Source organism: Phyllobates terribilis, unplaced genomic scaffold, assembly GCF_046119375.1.
Source record: "Phyllobates terribilis strain yellow unplaced genomic scaffold, ASM4611937v1 Scaffold_260__1_contigs__length_2691941, whole genome shotgun sequence".
In the NCBI taxonomy this organism is placed as follows: domain Eukaryota; kingdom Metazoa; phylum Chordata; class Amphibia; order Anura; family Dendrobatidae; genus Phyllobates; species Phyllobates terribilis.
The window spans coordinates 2,493,143-2,508,063 of record NW_027363020.1 but is presented as its reverse complement, the minus strand read 5'-3'; positions in this window follow the sequence as shown (position 1 = coordinate 2,508,063).

The window sequence follows — 14,921 nt, the reverse complement described above, 5'->3', positions numbered from 1 at the left end:
AGGACTGGGAGGAAAATGGGACACCTCCTAACAGAAATAGTAGCAGACAGACGAACAAACAAAATATATAGAACATAGAGGTCCGTAGACCAAGCAAACTAACAGAGTTAGATACTGAGCACAGGCTAGCTAGAAAGTAGTTATACAATGAAGTCCAGCAAAGCCAGAAGGGCGGAGCAGGATTAAATAGGCCAACAAGGTCATGTGACCAGCAAAGGAAAAAAACTAAGAACAAGGTTCTAACAGTAACGCCCCTGTCCATGCCTACTCGTCCAAGTGTCTGTGGTGAAATGCACCCTGCCACACACAGAGTTTCTCAAAGAAGCGATGATGTTGTGTGCGACATGCTGGTGGAGCGTAGGCACACCTTTCTTTGAGAAGTAGTGCCGACTGGGCATCTGGTACTGGGGCACTGCGACAGACATAAGGTCTCAAAAATCCTCTGTGTCCACCAGGCAGAAAGGCAGCATTTCTGTAGCCAAGAGCTTGCAGATGGTGAAATTCAACCTCTTAGCTTTCTCATGGCTAGAAGGAAATGGTCTTTTACTTGTCCACATCTGAGGGACCGAGGGCTGGCTGTTGTGCTTAGACGGGGTTGATAAGGGTGTCCCCGGCAAACTGCCGGTCTGTGAGGAAGATGCAGGCGGACATGTTAGGTTGCCTTGATCCAAAGGTGGTGCTATCGATGTCGGAGAGCGCTCAACACCAGCTGGTGTTTCCACTTCCAAATTAAATGATGACCTGCCAATCACGTTGGCTGTTGCGGGTAAAGAGGTGGCAGGTCTGCGTCCCAAAACAGGTGTGACTGCTGTCCCCCCAGTCACAGAGGATGAAGAGGCCGCGGATGAACAAGATGGGGCAGACGGTGGTTGGCCCGGCCCGCTAGGCCGCATTGTAGCACAGTGAGCTTCCCGCTGCAACTTATGCTTCATATCCATGTGACGGTTCATGCATGAAGTACTCAAACTATGGATTTTTTGGCCTCTACTTAGCTTTTGGTGACAAATGTTACAGATAACACGAGTTGGGTCATCCTTATCGATCTGAAAAAATGCCCAGGCTATGCAAGGCTTAGAACCCATGCGACCTGAAGAGCCACCACGACTTGTGGTCAGAGGCATAGTTGTGTTTGAGGATGCAGTTGTTGACGTGCTTCCAGTATTACGTCTCTGTCCAGGAAGGCGCAACCTGACCTCGTCGTCACTAGCATCCTCCTCCACCTTCTCTGCTGACCTCATCGACTGGCTGCCTGTGGGTTGACAGTAAGTGGGATCTGCAACCTCGTCATCATCACCCTGTGTGTTCTCACACCCGTCGTCCTCAGAGCCAACCTCTTCCTGCCCTGACAAAAAACTCAAGTTGTCGCTCCAATCAGGTATTTGAGTCTCATCATCGTCTTCCTCATTGTCTCCACCAACAGGAGTTACAGTTTGGGAACGAGGGTCTACATTATGCTCAGAACCTTCTTCATCTGGTCCTGGATCCGACTCATAAAGATTCTGGGCATCAGTGCAGATTATTTCCTCGTCTGGATTCACAGAAGCTCTGGAGCCGACCTCTGATTCCCAGGCTATTGTATGAGTAAACAGCTCTGCAGACTCAACCATCTGTTCTACCCCATACTCAGATGGGCAGCTGGAGACTTGGGAGCTGTGAGGAAGCAAGTGCGATTGGGGTGACACCTCTGAGGACTGGAGTATTTGTGATGTTGAGGATGAGGTGGAGGAGAGCCCACTTAAAGAAGCACTTGATATCCGTTGAAGCACCTGCTGTTTTTGTGCCTCATCTGGAATTTGTAGCGATGGGCGTGGCCGTAAGAAAGGGATCGTATCACATTGTACACTAAAAGAAGTAGACATCTTAGTTTGGCTGGAAGATGGTCTTTCTTCTGCAGATGTTACTGTTGCTTTAACACGTACCCCACGGACATAAACCTTTTTTTCCCTTCCCAACACTCCTTTTCCCCTTTCCACCAGCAGCAGGCCTTTTGCCACTCATTTTGGTGGTTAATTAATTGACAACTCTGGAGTTGTTTACACAAAAAACGATGGATGGAAACCGAGCAGAGCTGAGTGGCCAAATTGTGGTACTAGCCCAAAAGGATTGGCTGGGTTAGAAGCAGTAAAACTATTTTATTAGATACACAGGTGGTGGAGCTTGGTATAGATGGCCTAATAGAATGAGTACCACACACTGCTACAGGCCCAAAATTATTTTCCAGGCAAGATGCAGCTAAAAATTATTAGTAATTTGAAAGCTGGTGGAGTTTTGTATAGATGGCCTAATAGAATGAGTACCACACACTGCTACTATGCCCAAAATTATTTTCCAGGCAAGATGCAGCTAAAAATTATTAGTAATTTGAAAGCTGGTGGAGCTTAGTATAGATGGCCTAATAGAATGAGTACCACACACTGCTACAGGCCCAAAATTATTTTCCAGGCAAGATGCAGCTAAAAATTATTAGTAATTTGAAAGCTGGTGGAACTTAGTATAGATGGCCTAATAGAATGAGTACCACACACTGCTACAGGCCCAAAATTATTTTCCAGGGAAGATGCATCTAAAAATTATTATTAATTTGAAAGCTGGTGGAGCTTAGTATAGATGGCTTAATAGAATGAGTACCACACACTGCTACTATGCCCAAAATTATTTTCCAATCAAGATGCAGCTAAAAATTATTATTAATTTGAAATCTGGTGGAGCTTAGTATAGATGGCCTAATAGAATGAGTACCACACACTGCTACAGGCCCAAAATTATTTTCCAGGCAAGATGCAGCTAAAAATTATTAGTAATTTGAAAGCTGGTGAAACTTAGTATAGATGGCCTAATAGAATGAGTACCACACACTGCTACAGGCCCAAAATTATTTTCCAGGGAAGATGCATCTAAAAATTATTATTAATTTGAAAGCTGGTGGAGCTTAGTATAGATGGCTTAATAGAATGAGTACCACACACTGCTACTATGCCCAAAATTATTTTCCAATCAAGATGCAGCTAAAAATTATTATTAATTTGAAATCTGGTGGAGCTTAGTATAGATGGCCTAATAGAATGAGTACCACACACTGCTACAGGCCCAAAATTATTTTCCAGGGAAGATGCATCTAAAAATTATTATTAATTCGAAAGCTGGTGGAGCTTAGTATAGATGGCTTAATAGAATGAGTACCACACACTGCTACTATGCCCAAAATTATTTTCCAAACAAGATGCAGCTAAAAATTATTATTAATTTGAAATCTGGTGAAGCTTAGTATAGATGGCCTAATAGAATGAGTACCACACACTGCTACAGGCCCAAAATTATTTTCCAGGCAAGATGCAGCTAAAAATTATTATTAATTTGAAAGCTGGTGGAGCTTAGTATAGATGGCCTAATAGAATGAGTACCACACACTGCTACTATGTCCAAAATTATTTTCCAGGCAAGATTCAGCTAAAAATTATTAGTAATTTGAAAGCTGGTGGAGCTTAGTATAGATGGCCTAATAGAATGAGTACCACACACTGCTACAGGCCCAAAATTATTTTCCAGGCAAGATGAAGCTAAAAATTATTATTAATTTGAAAGCTGGTGGAGCTTAGTATAGATGGCCAGTAGAATGAGTACCGCACTCTGCTACTATGCCCAAAATTATTTTCCAGGCAAGATGCAGCTAAAATTATTAGTAATTTGAAAGCTGGTGGAGCTTAGTATAGATGGCCTAATAGAATGAGTACCACACACTGCTAATATGCCCAAAAGGTTTTACTTGGCTAGGTGCAGTAAAAAATTTGTATTGCATACAGAGGTGGTGTAGCTTGCAACACAGATAGGCTACTCCACTGACTAACACACACTGCTAATATGCCCAAAAGGTTTTACTTGGCTAGGTGCAGTAAAAAATTTGTATTACATACATAGGTGGTGTAGCTTGCAACACAGATAGGCTACTCCACTGACTAACACACACTGCAAATGGCCCAAAAGGATTTGCTTAGCTAGATTTTGCCAAATGCTGTGAAAAACACTTGCACAGCACTAAAACAGACCTGCCTGGCAAAAAGTGATAGGAACTGATGTAACCTAGCCCTCAAAAGGGCTGCAATTACAACTAGTCCCTACTCCCAAGCTATCTGTCTATTTCAGATAAAATTTGCTGGCAATTCACACAGTTATACTGTATAGCGCGCACACAGCAGCAGCTGTGCCGTCTAACACTCAGCTGCAGCAGTGAGAAAATGTTGGCGACGGGGAATATGGCTGGGTCTTATAGGGCAAGGTCATGTGACATACACTGCCAATGACACATGCCCTTGCTTGTGTGAAAAAAAGCACTTCGCTCCGTGTGTGCGCTGCTGATACGCTGACAGACTGCACCTCCCCACTGTAAATGCGGGAAAGAGAAAAAAAAATGGAGATCTTCATTATTTCTGCAGAGATCCATCCCATGCCCCTCCCCCCGCCCCGCTGTACACTCAAACTGTGTATTAACATTGATTATCAGCATTACTGTGAAAAAATCCAGTTACGATTTTGGTGCATGAACAGTTATCGAACATAATCTCGAACTGCCGGATTTTCTTCAAATTGTTCGGGTTCGTCGAATGGCTCGAACACCGCCCAAAACAGCTCGAATTTGAGATTGGCGAACAGTTCGAGTCGAACACCGCTCATCTCTAGTGGAGACAAATGAAGTGAGTGTCTTGCATGGCCCTTGCCAGATGAGAAAAATATCGTCTATATAGTGATGGTAGCTGGTACAGTGATTGATGAATAGCTCATTAGAGTAGACATAATCCTCTTCAAATTTGTGCATGTAGGCGTTAGCATAAGCTGGCTCTACATTAGAACGGTCCCCTGTTGTTGCACAAAAAAATTCGTCCCTGAACATGAAGAAGTTTTCGTGGAGGACTAGGGATAGTAGTTCGAGACAGAATTGTACTGAATTAGGAGGTAAATTGGATTGTGTGAGAAGGTGAGATGAAGCTTCTAGGCCCTTACTGTGAGTGATAGAGGTATAGAGACTATAGACATCCATTGCAGGGGCGGACACAGACTGTAGTGGGCCCCTGTGCAAGAAATTTTTGGGGGCCCCCCCCTGCGCTTCATAAGGCAACAAAGTTATGTAAACATAACCCCCCCATGTGCATCTCTCGCCCCCCCATGTACAGCTCACCCCCCCGTGCATCTCCCATCCCCCCCATGTGCATCTCTCACCCCCCCCATGTGCATCTCTCACCCCCCTCCCCATGTGCATCTCTCATCCCCCCCATTCCTAGTTAATTAATTGTATTTAAAACAAATAAAACTTGTTATACTTACCCCCATGCGATACCACATTACTAATATTACCACAAGTGTCATTATACACGGGAGCTCTATACATGGTATGTATAATGTAAGTGTCCAGGTAATCTAGTGATCACCAGTGACATTATACACAGGAGCTCTGTATATAGTGTCAGTGTACAGGTAATACAGTGATCACCAGTGACATTATACACAGGAGCCCGGTACATAGTATATAGTGTAAGTGTACATGTAATACACTGACTCACTGGTGACGTCTCTAGGTGAAGTCCTTCAGCTACGCTTTTCTCCTTCATCCAGCACAGACCGCCATCACGTCTTCCAGGCAGGACTCGTCTCTGCATAAAATAACACAGTTATCTAGAGCACATTCCCCAACTTCTACATTACGCAGCTGAATACAGACGTGCATCCACCATCAATATATGGTTAGTTATTATGCAACCTACCATTCCAAATATAAATTGTAATCCACCACGGTGCCCCCATTAACTGTAAATAGGCACTTAATATATCATTTAATTAGAACCTCTACTCTTTCCGCCAATTTGTTACCAGTTACACTCCTGCATCCGCAACGCCCCCTACTCTATACTTACTGCTCCCCGCATTCATTATTTACATGCACCCCCTGCCCCAATTCATTATATCATGTCCGTGCTCTCCCCACCCCATCATCATTTATCATTTACTGTCCCCCACCCCACATTCATTATGTGCAGCTCGTTATCCCCCTACTCCCAATTCCCCCATGTGCAGCTCATTTTCTCCCAATTCCCCCATGTGCAGCTCTCATCCCTCCATGTGCACCTCTCTCATCCCCCTCCCCCACATGTGCACCTCTCTCATCCCCCTCCACCACATGTGCACCTCTCTCATCCCCCTCCACCACATGTGCCCCTCTCTCATCCCCCCCATGTGCACCTCTCTCATCCCCCTCCCCCACATGTGCACCTCTCTCATTCCCCTCCCCCACATGTGCACCTCTCATTCCCCTCCCCCACATGTGCACCTCTCTCATCCCCCTCCCCCACATGTGCACCTCTCTCATCCCCCTCCCCCACATGTGCACCTCTCTCATCCCCCTCCCCCACATGTGCACCTCTCTCATCCCCCTCCCCCACATGTGCACCTCTCTCATTCCCCTCCCCCACATGTGCACCTCTCTCATTCCCCTCCCCCACATGTGCACCTCTCATTCCCCTCCCCCACATGTGCACCTCTCTCATCCCCCTCCCCCACATGTGCACCTCTCTCATCCCTCTCCCCCACATGTGCACCTCTCTCATCCCCCTCCCCCACATGTGCACCTCTCTCATCCCCCTCCCCCACATGTGCACATCTCTCATCCCCCTCCCCCACATGTGCACATCTCTCATCCCCCTCCCCCACCACATGTGCCCCTCTCTCATCCCCCCCACCACATGTGCACCTCTCTCATCCCCCCACCACATGTGCACCTCTCTCATCCCCCTCCCCCACATGTGCACCTCTCTCATTCCCCTCCCCCACATGTGCACCTCTCATTCCCCTCCCCCACATGTGCACCTCTCTCATCCCCCTCCTCCACATGTGCACCTCTCTCATTCCCCTCCCCCACATGTGCACCTCTCTCATTCCCCTCCCCCACATGTGCCCCTCCCATTCCCCTCCCCCACATGTGCCCCTCTCTCATCCCCCCCACCACATGTGCCCCTCTCTCACCCCCCCCACCACATGTGCCCCTCTCTCATCCCCCCCCACCACATGTGCACATCTCTCATCCCCCTCCCCCACATGTGCACCTCTCTCATCCCCCTCCCCCACATGTGCACCTCTCTCATTCCCCTCCCCCACATGTGCACATCTCTCATCCCCCTCCCCCACATGTGCCCCTCTCTCATCCCCCCCACCACATGTGCCCCTCTCTCATCCCCCCCCACCACATGTGCCCCTCTCTCATCCCCCCCACCACATGTGCCCCTCTCTCATCCCCCCCACCACATGTGCACCTCTCTCATCCCCCCCACCACATGTGCACCTCTCTCATCCCCCTCCCCCACATGTGCACCTCTCTCATTCCCCTCCCCCACATGTGCACATCTCTCATCCCCCTCCCCCACATGTGCACCTCTCTCATCCCCCTCCCCCACATGTGCACCTCTCTCATCCCCCTCCCCCACATGTGCACCTCTCTCATCCCCCTCCCCCACATGTGCACCTCTCTCATCCCCCTCCACCACATGTGCCCCTCTCTCATCCCCCCCATGTGCACCTCTCTCATCCCCCTCCCCCACATGTGCATCTCCCATTCCCACCACTCCTAGTAAATTGTATTTAAAAAAAAAAAAAAACTTGTTATACTTACCCCCATGCGATCCCTGCAGAATCCTGGCGCTCGTCCAAATCGCTGACACCAGGTTCTCCTGACTTCCGGTCATGTGACGGCGCCGTCACATGACCGGAAGTCAGGGGAATCATGAAAGCGCTGCCGCAGCAGCGCAGCGCTGAGATGTCCCGGACCCGGCGCTTAGCATGGGGCCGGGGGCCCCATGAGGAGAGAGACACACAAGAGGGGGGCCCCTACCGGCTGGGCCCCATACTGGAGTCAGGGCAGTCATGCCCTGATGGCGGCCCTGCTGGAGGGGCCCCCTCTCCCTCGGGGCCCCCGTTCAATGAACCGGCTGCACGGGCGGTAGTTCCGCCCCTGATCCATTGTGGCCAACAGACTATCTTGTGGGATAGCTGGCAAATTTTTGATAGTATTCAGGAACTCACTAGTGTCCAATATAAAGGCTTGTGTCTTTTTAACCAGCGGGGTCATGATTTTTTCGAGATAAATGGCCAGAGGGGAGAGGATGGAGTCGGTAGAGGCCACAATCGGTCGGCCTGGTGGGTTGTTCAATGATTTACGAATCTTTGGTAAGATGTAAAAAACTAGTGTGATGGGGTGTTGATTGGTCAGGAATGATACAGTCTTGGGATCTATGGTGCAGAGATTTAGGTGTCTAGTCAGTACCTCTTTGATCTTAGCCTGGATAGTAAAAGTGGGGTCATTATTGTTCTGTTGATATGTGGTGGTGTCTGATAGTTGCCGGTCGATTTCACTAATATAGGGGGATTTGTCCATAATTACTGTGGCGCCCCCCTTGTCGGCAGGCTTGTTGACTATGTCTCTATTGTTTTGCAGTGATGTGAGGGCTTGTTTCTCTTCGGTAGAGAGATTTTGGTGGGTCGGGAAGAAACCAAGGCATTGTTGATGTAGTAGGTTCTTAATGTCCCTCTGTTTGAGTGCTATGGTGGTTTGTCTGCGTGGTTAGTATGTGGTGGAGTGAAGGAGCTAATGTTGCGCAAACCTAGGTTAGTAATGGAGAGCTCCGGGACGTTGCTCCAGTCAGTGGAGGATAAATTGGCGGTATGTTGTGACTCGATTGCGGAAATTTTTTTCACTGTCCTTGATTGCCCTCTGCAAGAAATCAATCGTTAGTACAATAATGTCAAGGGAGCATTTATTAAGAATCTTTTTAAATTTATCGCAGTAGTCCTGGTTATCTGCAAAAAGGATTGGGTGGAGATGACTCCTCAACCCCCTCGGGATTCTTCCTTGTTTATGGTATTCGGCTAGAGTTATTGAATGCAAGTCATAAGAGACGAGTCTTCGTCTATACCTCGGCATCAGGGTTGGCCTGTCCTGGCGGGATACCTGTGAAATATCCGGTGGGTCCCAGGGAAAGAAGAAAATAAGGTTCAGTGAACACATGCGGATTTAACTGCGTGATGACAACACAGCACTTTGGACGTAACGAATATATGCTGCGTCCAAAGCGCAGCTACTTCCTGATCATGGGAATGTAGCCTTAAAGTGGCCCACTGAGACTCTTTTTCCGGTGCCCACAAAAACCTGGAAAAGGCTCTGGCGACAACGCACATCAAGATGAACACAGTCTGCAGCTGTGACAGGGCGATCTGCTCTGTGACAGGCCGCGCGCTGATGTCACATAGCAGGTGCTCCAAAAATTAAGGGATAACAAACTCTATGCCAAACTGATAAAAATGTGTTTTCGCTGTTCACGAGGTGCAGTTTTTGGGGTACTTGTCATCTTCGGGTTTTCGAATTGATCCAGAGAAGATCCGTGCAGTCCTTAATTGGGACCGTCCCGAGAACCTGAAGACTCTACAACGTTTTCAGGGCTTTACTAATTTTTACTGGAAATTCATCCAAAATTACTCTGTAATTATGAAACTCAGTACTGACATGACTAAGAGGGGGTCTGATTTTTCCAAATGGTTGGATGCTTCCCTCCAGGCTTTTTCTTCCTTAAAGAATCATTTTGCCACTGCACCTATGCTCAGTCAACCCGATGTTTCCCAACCCTTTATTGTGGAGGTTGATGCATCGGATGTCGGGGTTGGGGCTGTGCTGCCTCAGGGTCCATCCCCTGGTAAATGGCGTCCATGCGCCTTGTTTTCTAAAAAATTGTCTTCGGCTGAGAGAAATTATGACGTGGGTAATAAGGAACTTTTGTTGATCAAATTGCGTTCGAAGAATGGCTACATTGGTTGGAGGGAGTTTTCCATCCTATTACTGTTATTACTGACTATAAGAATCTGTCATATCTCCAGTCAGCTAAACGTCTCAACCCTAGGCAAGTCAGATGGTCCCTGTTTTTTACTAGGTTCAATTTTGTTGTCACTGTTCATCCAGGGGTCAAAAATGTCAATTCTGATGCTTTGTCCCGGAGCTTCCCTGGTGCTCCAAGAACCATGAGAACCCTGCCCCAATATTACAGAAAGGGGTAGTCATTTCGGCACTGTATCCTGAACTGAAGGGTGAGGTGTTGGAGGCTCAGGGGGACGCCCCTGCCTCCTGCCCTTCAGGAAGGTTATTTGTACCATCTAATCTGCGCTGCAAAGTTATTAAGGAACATCATAACTCTGTGCTTGCTGGGCATCCAGGTGGTAAGACAACCACGGACCTTCTCTCTCATCATTTTTGGTGGCTGAGGTTGCATCGGGATATGATTGAACACGTATCTGCTTGTAGTTTTTGTGCACATTCTAAAGTTTTGCATACCCGTCCGTCTGGTACTCTTCTTTCGCTACCTATCCCTAGTAGGCCATGGACACACTTGTCCATGGCATTTATTACTGACCTACCAGTTTCTTCAGGCAAAGCGGTGGTTTTGGTGGTTGTAGATAGGTTCAGTAAAATGGTTCACTTTGTCGCATTACTGGCACTTCCAAATGTCAAGACGCTTGCTCAGGTGTTCATAAATGAGATCATGAAGCTTCATGGGGTTTCCTCCGATGTGGTGTCAGATCGGGGGACCCAGATTGTTTCCAAGTTCTGGAAGGCATTCTGTCCTCGACTGGGGGTGCAGCTGTCCTTTTCCTCTGCCTTCCACCCTCAGTTAAATGGACAGACCGAGCATGTCAATCAAAATTTGGAGACCTACCTCAGGTGTTTCATCTCCGAAAATCAGGAGGATTGGGCATCCTACTTACTGCTGGCAGAATTTGCCATTAATAATCATCATCAAGAATCCACTGACAGGTCACCGTTTTTCGGTGCATACGGTTATCACCCACCGTTTGGTACCTTTAGTGGGGGAGGAGTTCCTGAGGAGGAACAGTTTGCTTCATCGCTCTCCTCGGTATAACAGGGTTTTCTGAGTAATTTAAAGATCATAGCAGACAGGTAAAAACGTTTGGCTGACAGAAAACACTTGCCAGATCCGGACTTGAATGTGAATGACTTTGTGTGGTTGTCTACCAGGAATATAAGATTGAAAGTTCCTTCTTGGAACCTGGGACCTAGGTTTATTGGTCCCTATAAAATAACCGCTGTCATTAACCCAACAGCGTTTCGTCTTGAACTTCCTCACGCTTTTAAGGTCCACAATGTGTTCCACAGGTCCTTTCTCAAGAAGTATGTGGGTGGTATGTATGTGGTATGAGCCCTCACCTCTACTACCGCCCCCAGTAATGGTTGATGGTAATCTGGAGTTCCAGATTTCGAGGATTGTAGGTTTTCATTTCCAACGTCGTTCTCTACAATACTTGGTGCACTGGAAGGGTTATGGTCCAGAGGAGAAGATGTGGGTTTCAGCATCAGAGGTGAACGCTCCCAGGTTGGTTCGTTCATTCCATACCTCTTATCTGGAGAAACTCAGTCCTGAGTGTCCGGAGGCCACTCGTAGAAGAGGTGATACTGCCACGGGTGTGTCAGCAGTGACAGACAGTTGTTCTGCAGTTGATTGCAGGAGATCTCTATGTTTGGCATTATAGACACCTTCTTAGAGGCTGTCTCTCTAGGACCCATCGGCTACCTTCCTCTGGCTAATTAACACCCTGGCCTGGGTGAATAAATACCTGGGTCTGCTAGAGTGAGGTGCCGGTGATACTCATTACCCTTTGTGATGACTCGGAGCAAGTGCATTACTTCATCCTCTATGGAGCTATGAGGACGGATGTTCATCTCTATGAAGTCGACTAAAAGCTAAGCTATCTTCCCTTGTTTGTTCCCCCTTGTTGTCTTTAGTGGTTAGTGGGGATCGACTAGCACTCATCCCCCTCCCTAGCCAGGGCCAAACACCAGTGAAAGACAGGGCAAGGTTCGTATGCGGCAATTGGTGATATATTCAGCTCTGGCTGGGAATAGCACGCGTGCTGGGTCACGCATGCAATAGATTTTAAGTGCAATAATTACAAGTGCAGTTAGACATGGCAGTTGGACAGGGCAGGAGACAGGTAAGATGCATAAGATATTCATACAAATATGCTTCTCAGTCACTAATACTGCATTATGCATTAGTCTTATCAATCTGCTTTTTATTTGTTTTCACTTCTGCTTTCTCTCAACCCGCCCGCCCTTTAACACATTCTGTGAACTCACTCTATATCAGCCCCTCCCTTCTCCCCTCTCTCATGTATAACTCTGAGGCTCTACTGACATTCCTCACCCACTGCAAACCATCCTCTACCTCCATACAGCACTCAAAACGTTCATACAAATCATTAGACCACCTGCTCTTTCTCTTTCTCCTTTTACTAGTCGCAGGCGACATCTCCCCCAACCCTGGGCCCCCCGTCCACTAGCATACACCACTCTCCTCCAGCTGCATATAGAAACCCTGCTAATCTTATTAACGTTCAGTGCATGCCCTCTCCTATCGATTTTCATTGTGCTCTCTGGAACGCACGGTCTATGTGTAACAAACTAACTTACATCCATGATTTTTTCCTCTCTAATTCCCTTAACCTTCTGGCTATCACAAAAACCTGGATTCAGCAGCCAGACACCACCGCTGCTGCTGCTCTCTCGTTTGGTGGGCTGAAATTTTCACATACCGCCAGACCTGGCAACAGACAGGGTGGAGGTGTTGGTCTGCTCCTTTCCTCACAATGTGCTTTCCAGGTCATCCCCCCGTTTCCCTCACTCATGTTTCCTTCCTTTGAAGTCCACACCATCAGACTCTTTAAACCCTTTTCCCTGCGAGTGGCGGCTGTGTATCGCCCTCCAGGTTCCTCCCGCCAGTTCTTGGATCACTTTGCCACCTGGCTTCCTCACTTTCTATCCTGTGACATCCCCACCCTCATCATGGGCGACTTTAACATCCCCATTGATGATCCCCTCTCCCAATCTGCCTCTCATCTACTTTCTCTAACCTCTTCATTCCATCTCTCACAGTTTACTAATTCTCCTACCCATGACGACAGGAATACTCTGGACCTGGTTTTTTCAAGTCTCTGCTTGCTGGATGACTTTAACAAACTCCCCTCTCCCGCTCTCGAACCACAACCTTCTTTCCTTCTCTGTTAAGAATTGTCTCCTCACCTGGGACACCCCCACTTACCACACTTATAGGAATACACGTACCATTAATACCCAGCAGCTTATGGACAATCTCCACACATCTTTAGCCCCCATCTCCTCCTTCTCCTGTCCAGACTTAGCATTGTCACACTACAACAATACACTGAAGAGTGCCCTAGATGAAGCCGCACCTTATAAACGCAGAAAGACCTGACACAGACAACGGCAGCCCTGGCACACGACGCAAACACGTTTTCTTCAACGTTGCTCAAGGTGTGCTGAGGACTTCATCCACTATAAATTCATGCTCAAAACCTATAACTCTGCCCTTCATCTGGCCAAACAATCCTACTTCACCAACCTCATCACTTCAATGTCCAACAATCCAAAATGACTTTTTGAAACCTTAAACTCCCTTCTGAAACCTAAAGCACAGGCCCCCACCACCAACCTCAGCGGGGAGGATCTGGCCACTTATTTCTTTGAAAAAATCAACCACATCCATAAGGACATCTCAGCCCAATCTCCTCAGTGCCTGGATCCCCTTCCCTGCCGCACTTCAAGCTCACTTGCCATCTTTGAGCCTGTCACAGAAGAAGAAGTTACCCAGCTCCTCGCTTCTTCTCGGCCTACAACCTGCAACAGTGACCCCATTCGTTCACATCTCCTGCAGTCCCTCTCACCGGTGGTCACCACTCACCTGACTAAACTATTTAACCTCTCTCTTTCTTCAGGTATCTTTCCCTCCTCATTTAAACACGCCATCATAACCCCTTTACTTAAAAAGCCATCCCTGGACCAGAACTGCGCTGCTAACTACAGACCTGTCTCTAATCTTTCTTTCATCTCTAAACTCCTGGAACGCTTGGTCCACTCCCGTCTAATCCGCTATCTCACAGATAACTCTCTCCTCGACCCTCTACAATCTGGTTTCCGCTCCTTACACTCCACTGCCCTCACTAAAGTCTCTAATGATCTACTAACAGCCAAATCCAAAGGTCACTGCTCCCTGCTGATTCTCCTGGATCTCTCTGCAGCATTTGAAACTGTGGATCACCAGCTCCTCCTCACTATGCTCCGCTCTATAGGCCTCAAGGAAACCGTTCTCTCCTGGTTCTCCTCCTACCTCTCTGACCGCTCCTTCACTGTATCTTTTGCCGGCTCCTCTTCCCCTCCTCATCCCCTTACTATCAGGGTTCCGCAGGGCTCAGTCCTAGGCCCCCTCCTCTTCTCTCTATACACTGCCCCTATTGGACAAACAATCAGCAGATTTGGGTTCCAGTATCATCTCTATGCTGATGACACCCAATTATACACTTCTTCCCCTGACATCACCCCTACCCTAATACAAAATACCAAGGATTGCTTGTCTGCTGTGTCTAGCATCATGTCCTCCCTCTATCTTAAACTGAATCTCTCCAAAACTGAACTTCTTGTGTTTCCCCCCTCTACTAACCTAACTCTACCTAACATCGAAATTACCTTGGAGGGGTCAACCATAACTCCCAAGCAGCACGCCCGCTGCCTTGGGGTCATATTCGACACTAACCTTTCCTTTACTCCCTATATCCGATCACTCACTCGCTCTTGTCACCTGCATCTTAAAAACATCTCCAGAATCCGATCTTTTCTCACTTTGGAAACTGCTAAAACTCTTACTGTCGCTCTTATTCACTCTCATCTGGACTACTGCAACTCTCTTCTGATCGGTCTCCCTCTTACCAAAATTTCCCCTCTCCAATCTGTCCTGAATGCAGCAGCCAGGGTCGTATTTCTGTCCAGCCGCTTCACCGATGCCTCCACCTTGTGCCAGTCATTACAC